Here is a 12,557-nt window from a genome sequence, read left to right as displayed (position 1 = left end):
GAATAATTTAGTCCTCTGCCGCTGGAGGACTCTGAATTGTAGCCTGTAAAATGACACTGTGTAACGTAGCTATGTCGGTGCTTGAGAAATAGCGTGTTGTAATCGTGTTTCGAATTCGAAGATCTCGTCCACACGTGGAGCACCGTCTTCTTCAGCAAGACAATGTTAGACCACACACGAGCGCTGAGAAACCTGCAAAAATCCGACGCCTCGACTTCACTGTCATCCGTCGATCACCGTCCATGCTGTCCCGTCTTGGCCCCATCCGATTTTCAACACCTTGAAAGACATCAGTCAAACATTCTAAAGTGACGGTATCAACAAACTGATCTCTTGTTGGGTTCAAATGGTTCAAATGGCTCTGAGCACTATGGGACTTAACTTCTGAGGTCATCAGTCCCCTAGAACTTAGAACTAGTTAAACCTAACTAACCTAAGGACGACACACACATCCATGCCCGAGGCAGGATTCGAACCTGCGACCGTAGCGGTCACGCGGTTCCAGACTGAAGCGCCTAGAACTGCCCGGCCACACCGGCCGGCCTCTTGTTGGGAGAAATGTGTTCCTCGTCAGGGTGACTATGCTGAGAAGTAAATGTGTAGATATGAAGAATAAAAATGTAAAATGGTAATAACATTAGCTTTATTTAAAAAGCTTTAAGAGTTTTCACATGAAAAATTAGGAGGCTTTACTTTTCAGCATGCCCTCTTATTAAACATAGTAAATGGAATCGGTAACCGATATAGAACTGTGACTGAATTTAATTCCGTCGGACAGTCTGTTTTCAGATCCATTAATATGGTAACATACTCGACAGCTATTCTCCAGTAACTAGTTTGGTGGAAATGATATGTTTTGTTTTTAACAAGAACACTACTGTTTTAATATATTCTTGCTCTGTATTTTTTATTTAATTTAAAAACAGACTTGTTATTAATCATATATTTTTAAATAAAATATAGCGCACACAGGAAACGGAAGGGGGGGGGGGAGGGGGCGGCGGCAACAGGGAAAAAGCAGCTGCGAACTGTAGACCTTACCGAGTGGCTTATCCCCTACACCAGGGATGGCGAACATTTGTACATCTACGTGCCGCTTTTGCAAGGAAATGTTAAATACGACCATTGTGTGACGTCAAAATAATCGTAGAACTACATTTTGATATTGCATATTACTCTTTTCTTCTTGCTCGTTGAGCGGCTCTGGGCGCTTCAGTCCGGAACCACGCTGCTGCGACGGTCGCAGGTTCGAATCCTGCCTCGGGCATGTATGTGTGTGATGTCCTTAGGGTAGTTAGGTTCAAGTAGTTCTAAGTCTAGGGGACTGATAACCTCAGATATTAAGTCCCATAGTACTTAGAGCCATTTGAACCATTTCTTGCTTGTTTTGTGCATGTTTAGACATATGATAGTGCATGAATCAATGCATCTTTTAAAATCTGATAGCACACAGAAATTTGTGCTCTACTGGTTAATGAGAAAACTAAATACTTCCATAGTAGTAATCTTTATTTGTAACCGGAAATAGACCTTTTATATTGTAATCATAAAATAAACATTTTTATTTTATTGAAATGAAAGAAAAATTAATGTGATTTCTGCTGTTGCAATTTCGATGCTCAGTAATTTATATTAGGGGCATAATTTGTATCTTTTAGCAGAAAGCTAGCTGTATTTGAGTCATCTGACAAACTGTTTCTTAGCGAGTCTTTAATGTTATTCATTTCAGAAAATAGTGACTCACAGGCATAGCTAGACGAAAGTATTATCAAGATAGCAAACGCCAGCTTACGTATATAGTTATATTTGTCTGGAAATTAATTCCACGTTTCAGCAATTTTAATGTTGGCAACTTTGCTCATATTGCCTGATATTCTTTCAAATTCGTTTACTTCCCATTCTTCTCTTGTTTCGAAAAAATTTTGAGTCCATATTGAACTAGACTGGAAATAGATCAGCTGGATTTCAATTTTTTCAATTTCCAACCAGTCGAATTTGGTAAGTTCAGCTTTTCCAGTGAAGCCTTACCTAGCTACATAATCTTACGTAGATTTACTGTGAACTGAGAATATATCGATGAATATTCTTCTACTGAAAATTGTATTACCGAAGAAAATTCCTCAGTGACTTTTTACTGATTTGGCTTCTTGTGTAAAACCAAATCACAGTATTTTTTTTTTAAGATTTGGGAAATATTTATAGTTTTTGGAAACAATACCGTTATTAAAAACTTGCAGTTTAGCTTCAAAAGTGCGAATAAGATCTATCGCAAGAATAACTGTTTTGTTTGTGCCCTGAAGCTTTACGTTCAAATCATTGTAATTATGGTACACGTCTGTATATAAAAAAACATCAATTTTGTAAGCCACGTAACATCCATTAACTGTGAAATATTGGACAATTTTTTCCTCGGATTTCATGAATAGAATGCCCAATACGTGCTTGGATGAAACTAATAAAACTAATTTTTTTTGCCCATGGTGTTGGGTGCACCATCAGTCGTTATCGAAACAGTTTTGCTTGAATCTGTTTCTTTTTCAGTAAGCGAATTTTTAACAACCGTGCAAATAGCAGTACCCTTAGTAGTTGCTGGCAACGGTATTATCGCAGTCAATTCTTCTTTGACGTCAGTTACAACACTGCATCGAGCAAACACAGGTTTACGGGCAGATGTAGTTACATATGCACTTTTGTCGAGACACAGCGGAAGGAAAGGAGTTTATCTCATATTTTTCTTGTCCTTTTGCATTTTCCTCCGGCCGCTGTGACCGAGCGGTTCTAGGCGCTTCAGTCTGGAACCACGCGACCGCTACTGTCGCAGGTTCGAATCCTGCCTCGGGCATGGATCTGTAATAGTGGCATTTACAGATCATCTTCTATATATCAGTGCCCCGGAACATAAAACGACACCGCTTTATTGCCTTTATTAATCATGCCATGTTTCTCAGTTCACCAAGTTTGAAATCCTTCAACCTTTTTTATTTTTTTTTTTTTACCAAACTAGCCATGTTGAACAATATAAGTTTCAAAAATGATATTAGCTATGTGTAATTACAACACACGACATAAGCGCGCAACAACCAATGACACGTTGACACTCTTTTGCCTCGACCATTTCGCAGTATGGTACTTAATCGGTAGAGGTCGGAAGTCGTTGTTGGGACAGGTGTCAACCTATGCGATCTAACAGTGGATCTCTCCATCCGGACAGGCCTTGGAAGGCCCAACGGTACTGAGGTCGCCGTGTCATCCTCAGCCCACAGGCGTCACTGGATGCGGAAATGGAAGGGCATGTGGTCAGCACACCGCTCTCCCGGCCGTATGTCAATCTTCTTGACTTCTCAGTCAAGTAGCTCCTCATTTAGCCTCACAAGGGCTGAGTACACGCCGTTTGCCAACAGCGCTCGGTAGATCGGATGGTCACCAGTCCACGTGCTAGCCCAGCCCGACAGCGCTTACCTTCGTTGATCTGACGGGAACCGGTGCTACCACTGCGACAAGGCCGTTGTATTTCAGTGCACCGTGACTCACAATGAGTGAACATGAGCTTTGATCTGTCATCTACAACTTGTATGATGCCTCGGAACCGATTGCCCGTTCACGATGAACGTAGGTACTATGGCATCAAATGCACACGAACAAATGAATTATTTCGATTAGGTATGGCTATCTAAATTCCTGATTTAATGCTACACCCAAATTATTTGGCCGCGTGCCACTAATGACACGCGTGCCTTTGCTTTGCCATTCGTGCTCTAGACGCAAGTATTGTGCTCCAGTACCAAACGTAGTTGTCTCTCTCGAATACATATATTTTCGAAAGTTCAATAGAAACGGTACCATTTGATTGATAACTTCCACAGACTGAAAGAAAGACACCTACTGACTCCCTGCAGGAGATGTTAATCTAAAAGCAACCACATCTATGGTTAACGACCCTTCGCCATCCAAGTCATTAAAGACGGAGCAGTAACTTGGAATAACAAGTATAGCAATTACTTGATACACCGGCCTGTATTTGTCTTAAGTGATTTAGAGAAACCATGGAAAGTGTAAATCAGGACGGTCAGTGGGAATATGAGCATCGCTCCTGCCGAGTACAGGATTTAAACGCAATAAAACCCTAATGAGAACGTAAATACGAAGGACTGAATTAAAAAACTAGAGTTCAACAATATTAGAAACTGCACGTTCTACTCATAAAAAGAGAATGCTACTTTAGCTATTGATTTAGAGATTTTATAGAGGAATTGTAACACGATCCGTTAGCATAGTGTAACGTACAACGAGATTCTGAGCCAGGAACGCGAGCCAGATCCGGGTGGAATTAGCGCGGCGGATTAACAACCGTCGGTTGGTACATTGGCCGGCCTGAGAGGTGTTTTTTAGGTGGTTTCCCAACCCTTTTGGGGTAGTGCTGGGCTGGACTCCAAATTCCGCCTCCGAGAGTACGATACACAAACAGTTAAAATACGATAACATACAGGACATAGTTTTCTCGATTCACTGGCAGATGGCGCACACGACTTCCCTCCTTGACCGACGTGGCGTCAGGAATGACATAAGGCCGCAAAGTTTAGTAATAAAATAAAAATGTGTCAACTCCCGAAAAGAAGTAAACCCAGTACTTAGCGGGATATACGCTACGGGGAAGAAGATAGAGGAATTGTATCACGAAGTATAATCAATTAATTACTCATTTTACTGCATTTTGAATATTAGAGGAAGTTTGTTACTCATTTTGAGGCAGTAATTGCTTCTATAGGAGACTGGTGTCATATTTTGAAATTCCTGTTTGGTGTGTGACACCAGATAGTTAGCACACATACTTTCGCAAAAGAAATACAGAAAAGTAAATACAGAAGAAAATACGAGGCGTATTCCGAAAGTAAGGTCCGATAGGTCGCGAAATGGAAACCACAGTGAAAATCAAAAGTGTTTTATTTGCAATGGTAGGCCACACCTTCCAGCAATGTCTCTGCATAGTCTCCGCTCCGTCTGAGACGTTTGTCGTAGCGTTGTACCAACTTTCCAATACTCTCGTCATAGAAGGCAGCCGCCTGCACTTTTCGCCGTTTCTCTACGCTGAACTGCAGTTCGTTGACTGTGCCAAAACGTTGACTTCATAGCCAGCGGTTCATGTCAACAGAGATGAAAATCAGAGTGAGCGAAGTCCGGGCTGTGTGGAGGGCGATCAAACACTTCCAATCGAGAACGCTACAGGGGCTTCCTCACTGCCCCTGCAGAGTGTGGCAGACATGACAGTTACGTTCTGTGGGCTGCATAAAATCAGTCGAAATCTCTCACGGGCACTCATACTTGGCGAGGGGCAATGTTCTCTAGACATATTTACGTGCTCACTGTGCGCTCAGAACTGAAAAGACAGACGTGACACGATCAACGGGCATACTAGAGGCACTGTCCAACACACCTATACAAAGCTTTATCGGATTTTTCACTGTGGTTTCCATTTCGGGACCGATCGGAACTTACTTTCGGAATACGCCTCGTATAAGTACAAAGAAAAATAAAGATAACACGAAGCGTAGGATAATTCAACGGTGGAGCAACCTACATGTTTATTTAATGAAACACAGTCCATAGCAGTGTTTACAAAGGACATCTAAATTGAAATCAGCTCTGTATCATTCCTTTTCTAAATTAGAATTTTTGTTGGTGTTAACATGGTCGAAAGAAATGAGTGGAGACAGCAATTAGTTGGAACAACTCGACTGTCGCGCTTCGAGAGTGAATTTCGAACACTAACTGCAGCTGTGATTTGGCTCACACTCAACAGAATGCAGCACAATTCACTTTTTCTAGAGATATTTTACCTGCACTGTGAACAGACAGATTTAGGGGAAGAGAATTCAAATATTATTTAGGATCTTAGGTTTCACTATAAACAATGGGAGTTACATGGAGCGTTATGTAAATATGAGAATTGGTACGGCAGTGAAAGGTGAGAGGCAGATATAAGTAGGCGAGTGGTCATGGAGTGGAAGAGGAAAGGAGTAGTACAGGACCGGGATGGAGGTTAGGGAGGGAGGCTTACAGACATAGGTTGGATAAATATTGGAGTGGATTTCGTTGTCTAGGTGGGACCGTCAGTTGAAGTTGCTTTAGGACGGGGCATGGGGTGTGCGTAAGTGTAGGAATGATGGAATTGGTATAGGGGCAGTGGCGCACAAAGGCTCGTGACAATGGGCTTGTGCAGTGTGAGTGGTGTGGGAATTTAATGAGATGGTAGAGAATCCACGTGGCGGAAGGCAAACGGATATGGAAAGCAGGACGGACTGAACAACACCCAGAGATTTAGATAGAGTAGTAGAACTTACGTGGAGTGGATATCCAACCAACATTGATTTAGGATAGGACGCATCCATTGTTTGCAGGTGTTGAATACGGTCAAAGGTTGCAGTCCCCGTGCTCGATAGGTTAGCGGGTTTAGTAGTATAGTCTATTATGTTCTTTCTGTTGGATGGTTAGCCCAAGGTATTGTAGTATTTAGCTAGCTGGATTGGAGGGTTGTAAATTGTTAGGTAAAAATCGTGGATATGGAAGTTATGGGTGGTTTGTTCTATAATTATTGCTTGTGTTTTCAAGGAATTTACCTTCAGGAGTCACTGGTTACACCAGGAGGAAGAAAAGTTGGAGTTGGAGGGATCGTTGGGACTTCTGGAGTGCTCGGTAAAGAGCTAAGAAAGCAGTGTAATCAGCATACTTAAGGAGATGAACTAGAGGTGTGGTTTCGGCATATCAGCAGTGCAGAGGGTGTAAAGGAGAGGAGAGAGGTCAGAACCTTGGGGCCCACCTGTAGCAAGACAGATTCTATGGGAATTGGTATCGTTAATACTGCCAGGGGATGGATGATTAGATGGAAAGGAAACAGTAAGGTGGACATGGTTGGAAGTGCATATTTCTAGAGTCTGAAGAGGGGTCTTGAGTGCCATATACAGTCTTAGGCTGTTTCGGGGTCATAGGACATGAAGATTATGGATTTTCTGTTGTTAAATTGATGAGATAAGGTATGTGTGACGTACAGGAGTTGGCCTTCAAAAGAGAAGTTGTGACGGAAGCCACACTGGTTAACAGGGGGGAGGGGGGGGGGAGGTGGTGCTTCTGGTGTTTATGGATGCGATAGGAGAGGATGAATTTAAATACCTTGCTAAACACCAAGGTGAGGCTGACAGGTCTACAAGAGGAAGAATATTATTACTAGGGGGTTTGTTGGTTTGACGGGAAGAAGCTCAGGATAGTAGCCAGTGGAGGGGGATGTCTATAGGTAATGCAGTCATGACTGATCGCTGAATTACTTTTTTTATGTAGTACGTGTTTTATGTCAGCTATTGCAGTGGGTGAATTCAACACTGTCTGTGGTACATTGTTCAAGTAGTGAAAACCGCGAGCAGGTAGTGAGACAGTGGTATTTACATGTTCATGGGCTGTAGGAAATAGCGAGTAGTCGAAACGATAAACATCAGGAACTGTAAGGATGAAGAAGAATTTGGAGGGAAAGTGATTTGCTTTGCCCAGGCTGTCTGTCAGAGGCAGGTTTTTGCGACGGAGTGGGTAGTGAGAAACAGCGTTGCTACCATTGAGTGGATGGAAAGCTTTCCAATACCTGAAAGAATTAATGAGGAGTGCAGCAGCGAATCTGGTGTATGTCTGGCTCCAGCCCCGTCGTTTTCTAGCCATTACTAAAGATGTGCCACTGCAATTGACGGTGGCGTGTGATTATATCCCGATCCCGAATCTGCAGGGACGAGTAGTATAAGCGATGGGACTCACAGAGGTTCAAATGGCTCTGAGCACTATAGGACTTAACATCTATGGTCATCTGTCCCCTAGAACTTAGAACTACTTAAACCTAACTAACCTAAGGACATCACACAACACCCAGTCATCACGAGGCAGAGAAAATCCCTGACCCCGCCGGGAATCGAACCCGGGAACCCGGGCATGGGAAGCGAGAGCGCTACCGCACGACCACGAGCTGCGGACACTCACAGAGGGGTAGTAGAGTTTGTGGAAGGAGGAGAATGTGGTTAGGATGAATGGGTTGCTAGGGACGCGGGTGGATATGACGTCTAACAAGGCTTGCTGAAGGAAGGAAACGGCACGAGGAATATCATCGTCAGGGTGCTGAATGTTTTGTGGCTGGCTTCCGATATGAATGTCTACGGAATCCTGATAGGGTGGGAATATTTTTGGATATGTTTTGGCCGGGTGTTGAGATGGAGTACGTGGGGATGAGGTGATGGGTAGGTGATGGGAGTGGGAATTGTAAGTGGTCACTTCCACACTTCCAATGGGATCCAGGATTTTGCAGTGATACGTCCAATGAAGTTACGAGAGGCTAGGATGACGTTTAAGGTTATATTACTTTCAGGATGGATGTGTTGTGGGATGAGGACTATGTTATCTTGGAGGAAATGAGTAAATTGACTCTACCGCTGGAGTTCTGCAGCCAATCACTGTGGATGTTTAGGTCAGCATCAATAATAAAATATATGGTTTGGGGAAGTCATAATGGATTGATTGATGGGCCCAGATATACGAGTACATGGTGGCACAGGTATTGGTTAAGGTTTTGATGAAGACGGTAAGGCTAAGTTGCTCAGTGGGCTTATTGTACATGGTTTATGGCTTATCTACATCTACATAATACTCCGCTAGCTGCCATATGGTGCAGGGTGGATAGTGCCACATACAACTAATAGCCGCCGGCCGCAGTGGCCGTGCGGTTCTAGGCGCTGCAGTCTGGAACTGCAAGACCACTACGGTCGCAGGTTCGAATCCTGCCTCGGGTATGGATGTGTGTGATGTCCTTAGGTTAGTTAGGTTTAAGTAGTTCTACGTTCTAGGGGACTGATGACCTCAGAAGTTAAGTCCCATAGTGCTCAGAACCATTTGAACCATTTGAACTAATAGCCATTTCCTTTCCTATTCCTCTAGTATACAGAGTGAGGGTAAAACGATTATCAAGAAGCCTTCATACGAGTCCTAAATTCTTTCATCTTAGGTATGTAGTCCTTACACGAAATGTACGTTGTCGGCAGTAGAATCGTTCTGCAGTTGGCCTCAAATATCGGTTATCTAAATTTCCTCAATAGTGCCTCACGAAAAGAAGGTTTTCTTCTCTTCAGGGATTCCCATTTGAGTTCTAGAAACATCTCTGTAGTACTTGTTTGCTGATCGAATCAATCGATAACAAATCACGACTTCAATGGTTTCGATGTCTTCCTTTAACCCGACTTCATGGGGATCCCAAACACTCGAGCAGTACTCAAGAATGGGTCGCAGTACTGTTCTATACGCCGTCTCCTTTATAGATGACCTACAGTTTCCCAACAATCTCCCAATAAAACTAAGTCGGCCATTCCGTTTTCCTACTATCAGCTTGACGTGCTCGTTTCATTTCATATAGCTTTACAACGTTACACCTAGATATTCAATTATCGTGACTGTGTCAAGCTGCACATTACTAACACTGTATTTGAACGCTAAAGGATTTTTTTTCTACTCATCAGCATTAATTGACATTGTTCTACATTTAGAACAAGCTGAAACTCATCACATCATCTAGAAATTCTGTCTAAGTCATCCTGTAGACTGATCACGAGTTTTCTTTTGATGGTCGGCTGCAGCTCCACCTTTGGGCAAAAATAGGGAATTATCTGTACGATATAGGATATAGAGGAAGGTCCTGATGATGTGGTAGTATTTCGAGAATGTCTAATTTAAACGATGGCATTGACTTTGCGTTGGCACAGGTTAAGCATAAGTAGGGGTTTATATGTTAGGAGAGAACGGATGTTGTGGAAGAGGATGTTGTATTGCTATTGCGCCATACGATAGTTTGGGAGAGGTTTGTGTGGGTTATGACTAGAGAGTAAACCTAGGGTGTCGAGGCGGTTCAAGCCGAAGTGGACTTGGTTGTTGGAATAGGTAGTTTGAGTGAAACCCTCTGCATAATCTTTTCTCCTATACATGGCAAAGACAGCGTTACCGCTACCTACTTTGTACGACTGCAGTGAAATGTTGAGTATTTGCATTTCGAAACATGTAGTACACTTTAGGTTAATCTGACGTTTGTTACGTGCCACCTTCGCTGTGTCGCTATTTTAATGTCTAGCAATGTCATTTGGAGTGTGTGTCAGACTTCAAATGGTTCTGAGAACTATGGGACTTAACATCTGAGGTCATCAGACCCCTAGACTTAGAACTACTTAAACCTAACTAACCTAAAGACATCACACACATCCATGCCCGAGGCAGGATTCGAACCTGCGACCGTAGCAGCATCGCGGTTCCGGACTGAATCGCCTAGAACCGCTCGGCCACAACGGCCGACGTGTCAGACTTCATCCAACGTTGTATTGTATCTCTGTGTTCCCACAGTGCTCGCAAGAAAGATTACTTCCTCGTTTGAAAGGCTTAAGTAAAGTGACGAAGTGGCAGGAGACTGGGCTCGTATTCAGGAGGATGGAATTTCAAATCTCCATTCGACCATCCCGATTTAGATTTCTCATACTTTCCCTATATCTCTTAAGCAAATGTTGGGATGATCTTTTCGAAAAGGACGCAGCCGAATTGCTTCCTCATCATTCCCCACTCCCAGTTTGCCCTCCGTCTCTAATGTCTCCGTCGTCTTCTTTATGAAATTTTGTCGCAATTGCGATTTTTTTTTTGACATCAGCTCTATTAGATGTGGAAATAATACATGTTGGTTACATATGAAAACATGTGCGGGACTGGTACCCGAAACCGGCTTTCCCGCTCATTTGGAGTGGACACCTTAACCACCTCGGCTATCTGTGCACACTTCCAGGACCGACCCAAACCTCCAAATGCCGCAACGTCTACGCCCCACTGCTCGCAGCTTACCTGCTTCGACGGACAAAACGACTACTAACATTTAACACGTTTGTCTCATTAACCCTGTTCTGGGAGTCCACGTAACCTGCGAGCAAAGGGGTGGTAGACATTGTGTTTGGATCGGTCCTGGAAGCGTGCGCGGCTAGCCGAGTGATTAAGGCGACCACTACCAATAAGCAGGAAATTCGGGTTCGAGTCCCAGTTCGGCACAAATTTTTATGTATTACCAACGGTATTATTCTCATATACAGGGTGTTACAAAAAGGTACGGCCAAACTTTTAGAAAACATTCCTCACACACAAATAAAGAAAAGGTGTTATGTGGACATGTGTCCGGAAACGCTTAATTTCCATGTTAGAGGTCATTGTAGTTTCGTCAGTATGTACTGTATTTCCTCGATTCACCGCCAGTTGGCCCAATTGAAGGAAGGTAATGTTGACTTCGGTGCTTGTGTTGACATGCGACTCATTGCTCTACAGTACTAGTATCAAGCACATCAGTACTTAGCATCAACAGGTTAGTGTTCATCACGAACGTGGTTTTGCAGTCAGTGCAATGTTTACAAATGCGGAGTTGGCAGATGTCCATTGGTTGTATGGATTAGCAAGGACAATAGCCATGGCGCGGTACGTTTGTATCGAGACAGATTTCCAGAACGAAGGTGTCCCGACAGGAAGACGTTCGAAGCAACTGATCGGCGTCTTAGGGAACACGGAACATTCCAGGCTATGACTCGCGACTGGGAAAGACCTAGAACGACGAGGACACCTGCAATGGACGAGGCAATTCTTCGTGCAGTTGACGATAACCCTAATGTCAGCGTCAGAGAAGTTGCTGCTGTACAAGGTAACGTTGACCACGTCACTGTATGGAGAGTGCTACGGGAGAACCAGTTGTTTCCGTACCATGTACAGCGTGTGCAGGCACTATCAGCAGCTGGTTGGCCTCCACGGGTACACTTCTGCGAATGGTTCATCCAACAATGTGTCAATCCTCATTTCAATGCAAATGTTCTCTTTACGGATGAGGCTTCATTCCAACGTGATCAAATTGTAAATTTTCACAATCAACATGTGTGGGCTGACGAGAATCTGCACGCAACTGTGCAATCACGTCATGAACACAGATCATGATTTCATACGAGATACTCTACCTGTGCTGCTAGAACATGTGCCTTTACAAGTACGACAAAACATGTGGTTCATGCACGATGGAGCTCCTGCACATTTCAGTAAAAGTGTTCGTACGCTTCTGAACAACAGATTCGGTGACCGATGGTAGAGGCGGACCAATTCCATGGCCTCCACGCTCTCCTGACCTCAACCCTCTTGACTTTGTTTTATGGGGGCATTTGAAAGCTCTTGTCTACGCAACCCCGGTACCAAATGTAGAGACTCTTCGTGCTCGTATTGTGGACGGCTGTGATACAATACGCCATTCTCCAGGGCTGCATCAGCGCATCAGGGATTCCATGCGACGGAGGGTGGATGCATGTATCCTCGCTAACGGAGGACATTTTGAACATTTCCTGTAACAAAGTGTTTGAAGTCACGCTGGTACGTTCTGTTGCTGTGTGTTTCCATTCCATGATTAATGTGATTTGAAGAGAAGTAATAAAATGAGCTCTAACATGGAAAGTAAGCGTTTCCGGACACATGTCCACATAACATATTTC

This window comes from Schistocerca cancellata, chromosome 4, assembly GCF_023864275.1.
Source record: "Schistocerca cancellata isolate TAMUIC-IGC-003103 chromosome 4, iqSchCanc2.1, whole genome shotgun sequence".
Taxonomy (NCBI): domain Eukaryota; kingdom Metazoa; phylum Arthropoda; class Insecta; order Orthoptera; family Acrididae; genus Schistocerca; species Schistocerca cancellata.
The sequence above is the reverse complement of the archived record's forward strand: the minus strand, read 5'-3'. Positions refer to the sequence as shown.